Here is a 12319-nt window from a genome sequence, read left to right as displayed (position 1 = left end):
AAGCATATTACAGACAAAAAAAAACATATTTTCACACATTCCACATCCTTAAAATTAACAATTATGATAGTTTCATTGATTTGTAACTGCTTTTCCAAATTTGCCAGCAAACAGATTATTGCACACCTAAAAATAAAGTTAAAAAACATAGGCCTCCTCCATATCCCCTCAAAGCCTCCTTTCCATCGCCAATATAGGTGTGTTTTCTACCATTTTGGTAGAAAAAAAACAGCGATTTGGTAGTAATTTAGGAAAAGTAGAAGAATGTTGTATACATCTCTGCAATGTCTACTTCAGACATCTGTCTAGCATATGTATCTTTGAAAGTAATCTTTTAGACCACTTAGACGTAAAAGGTCGGAGAAATACATAATGCAAATTCCAGTGTAGTTGGATCTTATCCACAATTACAGAATCGGCAAAATGTCTTCTATTGTGTATAAAGCATATTACAGACAAAAAAAACATATTTTCACACATTCCACATCCTTAAAATAAACCATTATGATAGTTTCATTGGTTTGTAGCTACTTTTCCAAAGTTATCAGCAAACAAACTATTGCACACCTAAAAATAAAGTTAAAAAACATAGGCCTCCTCCATATCCCCTCAAAGCCTCCTTTCCATCGCCAATATAGGTGTGTTTTCTACCATTTTGGTAGAAAAAAAACAGCGATTTGGTAGTAATTTAGGAAAAGTAGAAGAATGTTGTACACAGCTCTGCAATGTTTGCTTCAGACATCTGTCTAGCATATGTATCTTTGAAAGTAATCTTTTAGAACACTTAGACGCAAAAGGTCAGAGAAATACATAATGCAAATTACAGTGTAGTTGGATCTTATTCACATTTACAGAATCGACAAAATTTCTTCTATTGTGTATAAAGCATATTACAGACAAAAAAAAACATATTTTCACACATTCCACGTCCTTAAAATTAACAATTATGATAGTTTCATTGATTTGTAACTACTTTTCCAAAATTGCCAGCAAACAAACTATTGCACACCTAAAAATAAAGTTAGAAAACATAGGCCTCCTCCATATCCCCTCAAAGTCTCCTTTCCATTGCCAATATAGGTGTGTTTTCTACCATTTTGGTAGAAAAAAAAATAGCGATTTGGTAGTAATTTAGGAAAAGTAGAAGAATGTTGTACACAGCTCTGCAATGTCTACTTCAGACATCTGTCTAGCATATGTATCTTTGAAAGTAATCTTTTAGACCACTTAGACGTAAAAGGTCGGAGAAATACATAATGCAAGTTACAGTGTAGTTGGATCTTATCCACATTTAAAGAATCGGCAAAATTTCTTCTATTGTGTATAAAGCATATTACAGAGAAAAAAAACATATTTTCACACATTCCACACTTTTAAAATTAACAATTATGATAGTTTCATTGATTTGTAGCTACTTTTCCAAAGTTATCAGCAAACAAACTATTGCACACCTAAAAATAAAGTTAAAAACATAGGCCTCCTCCATATCCCCTCAAAGCCTCCTTTCCATCGCCAATATAGGTGTGTTTTCTACCATTTTGGTAGAAAAAAAACAGCGATTTGGTAGTAATTTAGGAAAAGTAGAAGAATGTTGTACACAGCTCTGCAATGTCTACTTCAGACATCTTTGTAGCATATGTATCTCTGAAAGTAATCTTTTAGACCACTTAGACGAAAAAAGTCGGATAAATACATAATGCAAATTACAGTGTAGTCGGATCTTATCCACGTTTACAGAATCGTCAAAATTTCTTCTATTGTGTATAAAGCATATTACAGACAAAAAAAACATATTTTCACACACTCCACATCCTTAAAATTAACAATTATGATAGTTTCATTGATTTGTAACTGCTTTTCCAAAATTGCCAGCAAACAGATTATTGCAGACCAAAAAATAAAGTTAAAAAACATAGGCCTCCTCCATATCCCCTCAAAGCCTCCTTTCCATCGCCAATATAGGTGTGTTTTCTACCATTTTGGTAGAAAAAAAACAGAAATTTGGTAGTAATTTAGGAAAAGTAGAAGAATGTTGTACAAAGCTCTGCAATGTTTGCTTCAGACATCTGTCTAGCATATGTATCTTTGAAAGTAATCTTTTAGACCACTTAGACGTAAAAGGTCGGAGAAATACATAATGCAAATTACAGTGTAGTCGGATCTTATCCACATTTACAGAATCGGCAAAATTTCTTCTATTGTGTATAAAGTATATTACAGACAAAAAAAACATATTTTCACATATTCCACATCTTTAAAATTAACAATTATGATAGTTTCATTGATTTGTAGCTACTTTTCCAAAGTTATCAGCAAACAAACTATTGCACACCTAAAAATAAAGTCAAAAACATAGGCCTCCTCCATATCCCCTCAAAGCCTCCTTTCCATCGCCAATATAGGTGTGTTTTCTACCATTTTGGTAGAAAAAAAACAGCGATTTGGTAGTAATTTAGGAAAAGTAGAAGAATGTTGTACACAGCTCTGCAATGTCTACTTCAGACATCTTTGTAGCATATGTATCTCTGAAAGTAATCTTTTAGACCACTTAGACGAAAAAAGTCGGAGAAATACATAATGCAAATTACAGTGTAGTCGGATCTTATCCACATTTACAGAATCGGCAAAATTTCTTCTATTGTGCATAAAGCATATTACAGACAAAAAAAAAATATTTTCACACATTCCACATCCTTAAAATTAATAATTATGATAGTTTCATTGATTTGTAACTGCTTTTCCAAAATTGCCAGCAAACAGATTATTGCACACCTAAAAATAAAGTTAAAAAACATGGCCTCCTCCATATCCCCTCAAAGCCTCCTTTCCATCGCCAATATAGGTGTGTTTTCTACCAATTTGGTAGAAAAAAAACAGCGATTTGGTAGTAATTTAGGAAAAGTAGAAGAATGTTGTATACATCTCTGCAATGTCTACTTCAGACATCTGCCTAGCATATGTATCTCTGAAAGTAATCTTTTAGACCACTTAGACGAAAAAAGTCGGAGAAATACGTAATGCAAATTACAGTGTAGTCGGATCTTATCCACATTTACAGAATCGTCAAAATTTCTTCTATTGTGTATAAAGCATATTACAGATAAAAAAAACATATTTTCACACATTCCACATCCTTAAAATAAACAATTATGATAGTTTCATTGATTTGTAGCTACTTTTTCAAAGTTATCAGCAAACAAACTATTGCACACCTAAAAATAAAGTTAAAAAACATAGGCCTCCTCCATATCCCCTCAGAGCCTCCTTTCCATCGCCAATATAGGTGTGTTTTCTACCATTTTGGTAGAAAAAAAACAGCGATTTGGTAGTAATTTAGGAAAAGTAGAAGAATTTTGTACACAGCTCTGCAATGTCTACTTCAGACATCTGTCTAGCATATGTATCTTTGAAAGTAATCTTTTAGACTACTTAGACGAAAAAATCTGAGAAATACATAATGCAAATTACAGTGTAGTCGGATCTTATCCACATTTACAGAATCGGCAAAATTTCTTCTATTGTATATAAAGCATATTACAGACAAAAAAAAACATATTTTCACACATTCCACATCCTTAAAATTAACAATTATGATAGCTTCATTGATTTGCAGCTACTTTTCCAAAGTTGTCAGCAAACAAACTATTGCACACCTAAAAATAAATTTAAAAACATAGGCCTCCTCCATATCCCCTCAAAGCCTCCTTTCCATCGCCAATATAGGTGTGTTTTCTACCAATTTGGTAGAAAAAAAACAGCGATTTGGTAGTAATTTAGGAAAAGTAGAAGAATGTTGTATACATCTCTGCAATGTCTACTTCAGATATCTGTCTAGCATATGTATCTCTGAAAGTAATCTTTTAGACCACTTAAACGAAAAAAGTCGGAGAAATACGTAATGCAAATTACAGTGTAGTCGCATCTTATCCACATTTACAGAATCGTCAAAATTTCTTCTATTGTGTATAAAGCATATTACAGATAAAAAAAACATATTTTCACACATTCCACAACCTTAAAATTAACAATTATGATAGTTTCATTGATTTGTAGCTACTTTTCCAAAGTTATCAGCAAACAAACTATTGCACACCTAAAAATAAAGTTAAAAAACATAGGCCTCCTCCATATCCCCTCAGAGCCTCCTTTCCATCGCCAATATAGGTGTGTTTTCTACCATTTTGGTAGAAAAAAAACAGCGATTTGGTAGTAATTTAGGAAAAGTAGAAGAATTTTGTACACAGCTCTGCAATGTCTACTTCAGACATCTGTTTAGCATATGTATCTTTGAAAGTAATCTTTTAGACTACTTAGACGAAAAAATCTGAGAAATACATAATGCAAATTACAGTGTAGTCGGATCTTATCCACATTTACAGAATCGGCAAAATTTCTTCTATTGTGTATAAAGCATATTACAGACAAAAAAACATATTTTCACACATTCCACATCCTTAAAATTAACATTTATGATAGCTTCATTGATTTGTAGCTACTTTTCCAAAGTTGTCAGCAAACAAACTATTGCACACCTAAAAATAAAGTTAAAAAACATAGGCCTCCTCCATATCCCCTCAGAGCCTCCTTTCCATCGCCAATATAGGTGTGTTTTCTACCATTTTGGTAGAAAAAAAACAGCGATTTGGTAGTAATTTAGGAAAAGTAGAAGAATGTTGTACACAGCTCTGCAATGTCTACTTCAGATATTTTTGTAGCATATGTATCTCTGAAAGTAATCTTTTAGACCACTTAGACGAAAAAAGTCGGAGAAATACGTAATGCAAATTACAGTGTAGTCGGATGTTATCCACATTTACAGAATCGTCAAAATTTCTTCTATTTTGTATAAAGCATATTACAGACAAAAAAAAACATATTTTCAAACACTCCACATCCTTAAAATTAACAATTATGATAGTTTCATTGATTTGTAACTGCTTTTCCAAAATTGCCAGCAAACAGATTATTGCACACCTAAAAATAAAGTTAAAAAACATAGGCCTCCTCCATATCCCCTCAAAGCCTCCTTTCCATCGCCAATATAGTTGTGTTTTCTACCATTTTGGTAGAAAAAAAACAGAAATTTGGTAGTAATTTAGGAAAAGTTGAAGAATGTTGTACAAAGCTCTGCAATGTTTGCTTCAGACATCTGTCTAGCATATGTATCTTTGAAAGTAATCTTTTAGACCACTTAGACGTAAAAGGTCGGAGAAATACATAATGCAAATTACAGTGTAGTCGGATCTTATCCACATTTACAGAATCGGCAAAATTTCTTCTATTGTGTATAAAGTATATTACAGACAAAAAAAACATATTTTCACATATTCCACATCTTTAAAATTAACAATTATGATAGTTTCATTGATTTGTAGCTACTTTTCCAAAGTTATCAGCAAACAAACTATTGCACACCTAAAAATAAAGTTAAAAACATAGGCCTCCTCCATATCCCCTCAAAACCTCCTTTCCATCGCCAATATAGGTGTGTTTTCTACCATTTTGGTAGAAAAAAAACAGCGATTTGGTAGTAATTTAGGAAAAGTAGAAGAATGTTGTACACAGCTCTGCAATGTCTACTTCAGACATCTTTGTAGCATATGTATCTCTGAAAGTAATCTTTTAGACCACTTAGACGAAAAAAGTCGGAGAAATACATAATGCAAATTACAGTGTAGTCGGATCTTATCCACATTTACAGAATCGGCAAAATTTCTTCTATTGTGTATAAAGCATATTACAGACAAAAAAAAAATATTTTCACACATTCCACATCCTTAAAATTAATAATTATGATAGTTTCATTGATTTGTAACTGCTTTTCCAAAATTGCCAGCAAACAGATTATTGCACACCTAAAAATAAAGTTAAAAAACATAGGCCTCCTCCATATCCCCTCAAAGCCACCTTTCCATCGCCAATATAGGTGTGTTTTCAACCAATTTGGTAGAAAAAAAACAGCGATTTGGTAGTAATTTAGGAAAAGTAGAAGAATGTTGTATACATCTCTGCAATGTCTACTTCAGACATCTGTCTAGCATATGTATCTCTGAAAGTAATCTTTTAGACCACTTAGACGAAAAAAGTCGGAGAAATACGTAATACAAATTACAGTGTAGTCGGATCTTGTCCACATTTACAGAATCGTCAAAATTTCTTCTATTGTGTATAAAGCATATTACAGATAAAAAAAACATATTTTCACATATTCCACATCCTTAAAATTAACAATTATGATAGTTTCATTGATTTGTAGCTACTTTTCCAAAGTTATCAGCAAACAAACTATTGCACACCTAAAAATAAAGTTAAAAAACATAGGCCTCCTCCATATCCCCTCAGAGCCTCCTTTCCATCGCCAATATAGGTGTGTTTTCTACCATTTTGGTAGAAAAAAAACAGCGATTTGGTAGTAATTTAGGAAAAGTAGAAGAATTTTGTACACAGCTCCGCAATGTCTACTTCAGACATCTGTCTAGCATATGTATCTTTGAAAGTAATCTTTTAGACTACTTAGACGAAAAAATCTGAGAAATACATAATGCAAATTACAGTGTAGTCGGATCTTATCCACATTTACAGAATCGGCAAAATTTCTTCTATTGTGTATAAAGCATATTACAGACAAAAAAAACATATTTTCACACATTCCACATCCTTAAAATTAACAATTATGATAACTTCATTGATTTGTAGCTACTTTTCCAAAGTTGTCAGCAAACAAACTATTGCACACCTAAAAATAAAGTTAAAAAACATAGGCCTCCTCCATATCCCCTCAAAGCCTCCTTTCCATCGCCAATATAGGTGTGTTTTCTACCATTTTGGTAGAAAAAAAACAGCGATTTGGTAGTAATTTAGGAAAAGTAGAAGAATGTTGTACACAGCTCTGCAATGTCTACTTCAGACATTTTTGTAGCATATGTATCTCTGAAAGTAATCTTTTAGACCACTTAGACGAAAAAAGTCGGAGAAATACGTAATACAAATTACAGTGTAGTCGGATCTTGTCCACATTTACAGAATCGTCAAAATTTCTTCTATTGTGTATAAAGCATATTACAGATAAAAAAAACATATTTTCACATATTCCACATCCTTAAAATTAACAATTATGATAGTTTCATTGATTTGTAGCTACTTTTCCAAAGTTATCAGCAAACAAACTATTGCACACCTAAAAATAAAGTTAAAAAACATAGGCCTCCTCCATATCCCCTCAGAGCCTCCTTTCCATCGCCAATATAGGTGTGTTTTCTACCATTTTGGTAGAAAAAAAACAGCGATTTGGTAGTAATTTAGGAAAAGTAGAAGAATTTTGTACACAGCTCCGCAATGTCTACTTCAGACATCTGTCTAGCATATGTATCTTTGAAAGTAATCTTTTAGACTACTTAGACGAAAAAATCTGAGAAATACATAATGCAAATTACAGTGTAGTCGGATCTTATCCACATTTACAGAATCGTCAAAATTTTTTCTATTGTGTATAAAGCATATTACAGACAAAAAAAACATATTTTCACACATTCCACATCCTTAAAATTAACAATTATGATAGTTTCATTGATTTGTAGCTACTTTTCCAAAGTTATCAGCAAACAAACTATTGCACACCTAAAAATAAAGTTAAAATCATAGGCCTCCTCCATATCCCCTCAAAGCCTCCTTTCCATCGCCAATATAGGTGTGTTTTCTACCATTTTGGTAGAAAAAAAACAGAAATTTGGTAGTAATTTAGTAAAAGGAGAAGAATGTTGTACAAAGCTCTGCAATGTTTGCTTCAGACATCTGTCTAGCATATGTATCTTTGAAAGTAATCTTTTAGACCACTTAGACGTAAAAGGTCGGAGAAATACATAATGCAAATTACAGTGTAGTCGGATCTTATCCACATTTACAGAATCGGCAAAATTTCTTCTATTGTGCATAAAGCATATTACAGACAAAAAAAAAATATTTTCACACATTCCACATCCTTAAAATTAATAATTATGATAGTTTCATTGATTTGTAACTGCTTTTCCAAAATTGCCAGCAAACAGATTATTGCACACCTAAAAATAAAGTTAAAAAACATGGCCTCCTCCATATCCCCTCAAAGCCTCCTTTCCATCACCAATATAGGTGTGTTTTCTACCAATTTGGTAGAAAAAAAACAGCGATTTGGTAGTAATTTAGGAAAAGTAGAAGAATGTTGTATACATCTCTGCAATGTCTACTTCAGACATCTGTCTAGCATATGTATCTCTGAAAGTAATCTTTTAGACCACTTAGACGAAAAAAGTCGGAGAAATACGTAATGCAAATTACAATGTAGTCGGATCTTATCCACATTTACAGAATCGTCAAAATTTCTTCTATTGTGTATAAAGCATATTACAGATAAAAAAAACATATTTTCACACATTCCACATCCTTAAAATTAACAATTATGATAGTTTCATTGATTTGTAGCTACTTTTTCAAAGTTATCAGCAAACAAACTATTGCACACCTAAAAATAAAGTTAAAAAACATAGGCCTCCTCCATATCCCCTCAGAGCCTACTTTCCATCGCCAATATAGGTGTGTTTTCTACCATTTTGGTAGAAAAGAAAGAGCGATTTGGTAGTAATTTAGGAAAAGTAGAAGAATTTTGTACACAGCTCTGCAATGTCTACTTCAGACATCTGTGTAGCATATGTATCTTTGAAAGTAATCTTTTAGACTACTTAGACGAAAAAATCTGAGAAATACATAATGCAAATTACAGTGTAGTCGGATCTTATCCACATTTACAGAATCGGCAAAATTTCTTCTATTGTATATAAAGCATATTACAGACAAAAAAAACATATTTTCACACATTCCACATCCTTAAAATTAACAATTATGATAGCTTCATTGATTTGCAGCTATTTTTCCAAAGTTGTCAGCAAACAAACTATTGCACACCTAAAAATAAAGTTAAAAAACATAGGCCTCCTCCATATCCCCTCAAAGCCTCCTTTCCATCGCCAATATAGGTGTGTTTTCTACCATTTTGGTAGAAAAAAAACAGCGATTTGGTAGTAATTTAGGAAAAGTAGAAGAATGTTGTACACAGCTCTGCAATGTCTACTTCAGACATTTTTGTAGCATATGTATCTCTGAAAGTAATCTTTTAGACCACTTAGACAAAAAAAGTCGGAGAAATACGTAATGCAAATTACAGTGTAGTCGGATCTTATCCACATTTACAGAATCGTCAAAATTTCTTCTATTGTGTATAAAGCATATTACAGACAAAAAAAAAACATATTTTCACACACTCCACATCCTTAAAATTAACAATTATGATAGTTTCATTGATTTGTAACTGCTTTTCCAAAATTGCCAGCAAACAGATTATTGCACACCTAACAATAAAGTTAAAAAACATAGGCCTCCTCCATATCCCCTCAAAACCTCCTTTCCATCGCCAATATAGGTGTGTTTTCTACCAATTTGGTAGAAAAAAAACAGCGATTTGGTAGTAATTTAGGAAAAGTAGAAGAATGTTGTATACATCTCTGCAATGTCTACTTCAGACATCTGTCTAGCATATGTATCTCTGAAAGTAATCTTTTAGACCACTTAGACGAAAAAAGTCGGAGAAATACGTAATGCAAATTACAGTGTAGTCGGATCTTATCCACATTTACAGAATCGTCAAAGTTTCTTCTATTGTGTATAAAGCATATTACAGATAAAAAAAACATATTTTCACATATTCCACATCCTTAAAATTAACAATTATGATAGTTTCATTGATTTGTAGCTACTTTTCCAAAGTTATCAGCAAACAAACTATTGCACACCTAAAAATAAAGTCAAAAACATAGGCCTCCTCCATATTCCCTCAAAGCCTCCTTTCCATCGCCAATATAGGTGTGTTTTCTACCATTCTGGTAGAAAAAAAACAGCGATTTGGTAGTAATTTAGGAAAAGTAGAAGAATGTTGTACACAGCTCTGCAATGTCTACTTCAGACATTTTTGTAGCATATGTATCTCTGAAAGTAATCTTTTAGACCACTTAGACGAAAAAAGTCGGAGAAATACATAATGCAAATTACAGTGTAGTCGGATCTTATCCACATATACAGAATCGGCAAAATTTCTTCTATTGTGCATAAAGCATATTACAGACAAAAAAAAAAATATTTTCACACATTCCACATCCTTAAAATTAATAATTATGATAGTTTCATTGATTTGTAACTGCTTTTCCAAAATTGCCAGCAAACAGATTATTGCACACCTAAAAATAAAGTTAAAAAACATGGCCTCCACCATATCCCCTCAGAGCCTCCTTTCCATCGCCAATATAGGTGTGTTTTCTACCATTTTGGTAGAAAAAAAACAGCGATTTGGTAGTAAATTAGGAAAAGTAGAAGAATTTTGTACACAGCTCTGCAATGTCTACTTCAGACATCTGTCTAGCATATGTATCTTTGAAAGTAATCTTTTAGACTACTTAGACGAAAAAATCTGAGAAATACATAATGCAAATTACAGTGTAGTCGGATCTTATCCACATTTACAGAATCGGCAAAATTTCTTCTATTGTGTATAAAGCATATTACAGACAAAAAAACATATTTTCACACATTCCACATCCTTAAAATTAACAATTATGATAGCTTCATTGATTTGTAGCTACTTTTCCAAAGTTGTCAGCAAACAAACTATTGCACACCTAAAAATAAAGTTAAAAAACATAGGCCTCCTCCATATCCCCTCAGAGTCTCCTTTCCATCGCCAATATAGGTGTGTTTTCTACCATTTTGGTAGAAAAAAAACAGCGATTTGGTAGTAATTTAGGAAAAGTAGAAGAATGTTGTACACAGCTCTGCAATGTCTACTTCAGACATTTTTGTAGCATATGTATCTCTGAAAGTAATCTTTTAGACCACTTAGACGAAAAAAGTCGGAGAAATACGTAATGCAAATTACAGTGTAGTCGGATCTTATCCACATTTACAGAATAGTCAAAATTTTTTCTATTGTGTATAAAGCATATTACAGACAAAAAAAAACATATTTTCACACATTCCACATCCTTAAAATTAACAATTATGATAGTTTCATTGATTTGTAACTGCTTTTCCAAAATTGCCAGCAGACAGATTATTGCACACCTAAAAATAAAGTTAAAAAACATAGGAATCCTCCATATCCCCTCAAAGCCTCCTTTCCATCGCCAATATAGGTGTGTTTTCTACCATTTTGGTAGAAAAAAAACAGCGATTTGGTAGTAATTTAGGAAAAGTAGAAGAATGTTGTATACATCTCTGCAATGTCTACTTCAGACATCTGTCTAGCATATGTTTCTTTGAAAGTAATCTTTTAAACCACTTAGACGTAAAAGGTCGGAGAAATACATAATGCAAATTACAGTATAGTCGGATCTTATCCACATTTTACAGAATAGGCAAATTTCTTCTATTGTGTATAAAGCATATTGCAGACAAAAAAAACATATATTTACACATTCCACATCTTTAAAATTAACAATTATGATAGATTCATTGATTTGTAGCTACTTTTCCAAAGTTATCAGCAAACAAACTATTGAACACCTAAAAATAAAGTTAAAAAAATATAGGCCTCCTCAATATCCCCTCAAAGCCTCCTTTCCATCGCCAATATAGGTGTGTTTTCTACCATTTTGGTAGAAAAAAAAATAGCGATTTGGTAGTAATTTAAGAAAAGCAGAAGAATGTTTTACACAGCTCTGCAATGTCTACTTCAGACATCTGTCTAGCATATGTATCTTTGAAAGTAATCTTTTAGACCACTTAGACGTAAAAGGTCAGAGAAATACATAATGCAAATTATAGTGTAGTTGGATCGTATTCACATTTACAGAATCGGCAAAATTTCTTCTATTGTGTATAAAGCATATTACAGATAAAAAAAACATATTTTCACACATTCCACATCCTTAAAATTAACAATTATGATAGTTTCATTGATTTGTAACTACTTTACCAAAATTGCCAGCAAACAAACTATTGCTCACCTAAAAATAAAGTTAAAAAACATAGGCCTCCTCCATATCCCCTCAAAGCCTCCTTTCCATCGCCAATATAGGTGTGTTTTCTACCATTTTGGTAGCAAAAAAAATAGCGATTTGGTAGTAATTTAGGAAAAGTAGAAGAATGTTGTACACAGCTCTGCAATGTCTACTTCAGACATCTGTCTAGCATATGTATCTTTGAAAGTAATCTTTTAGACCACTTAGACGTAAAAGGTCGGAGAAATACATAATGCAAATTACAGTGTAGTTGGATCTTATCCACATTTACAGAATCG

Source organism: Phyllobates terribilis, unplaced genomic scaffold (assembly GCF_046119375.1).
Source record: "Phyllobates terribilis strain yellow unplaced genomic scaffold, ASM4611937v1 Scaffold_2__4_contigs__length_985480577, whole genome shotgun sequence".
NCBI classification, from domain to species: Eukaryota; Metazoa; Chordata; class Amphibia; order Anura; family Dendrobatidae; genus Phyllobates; species Phyllobates terribilis.
This window is presented reverse-complemented; position numbering follows the sequence as displayed.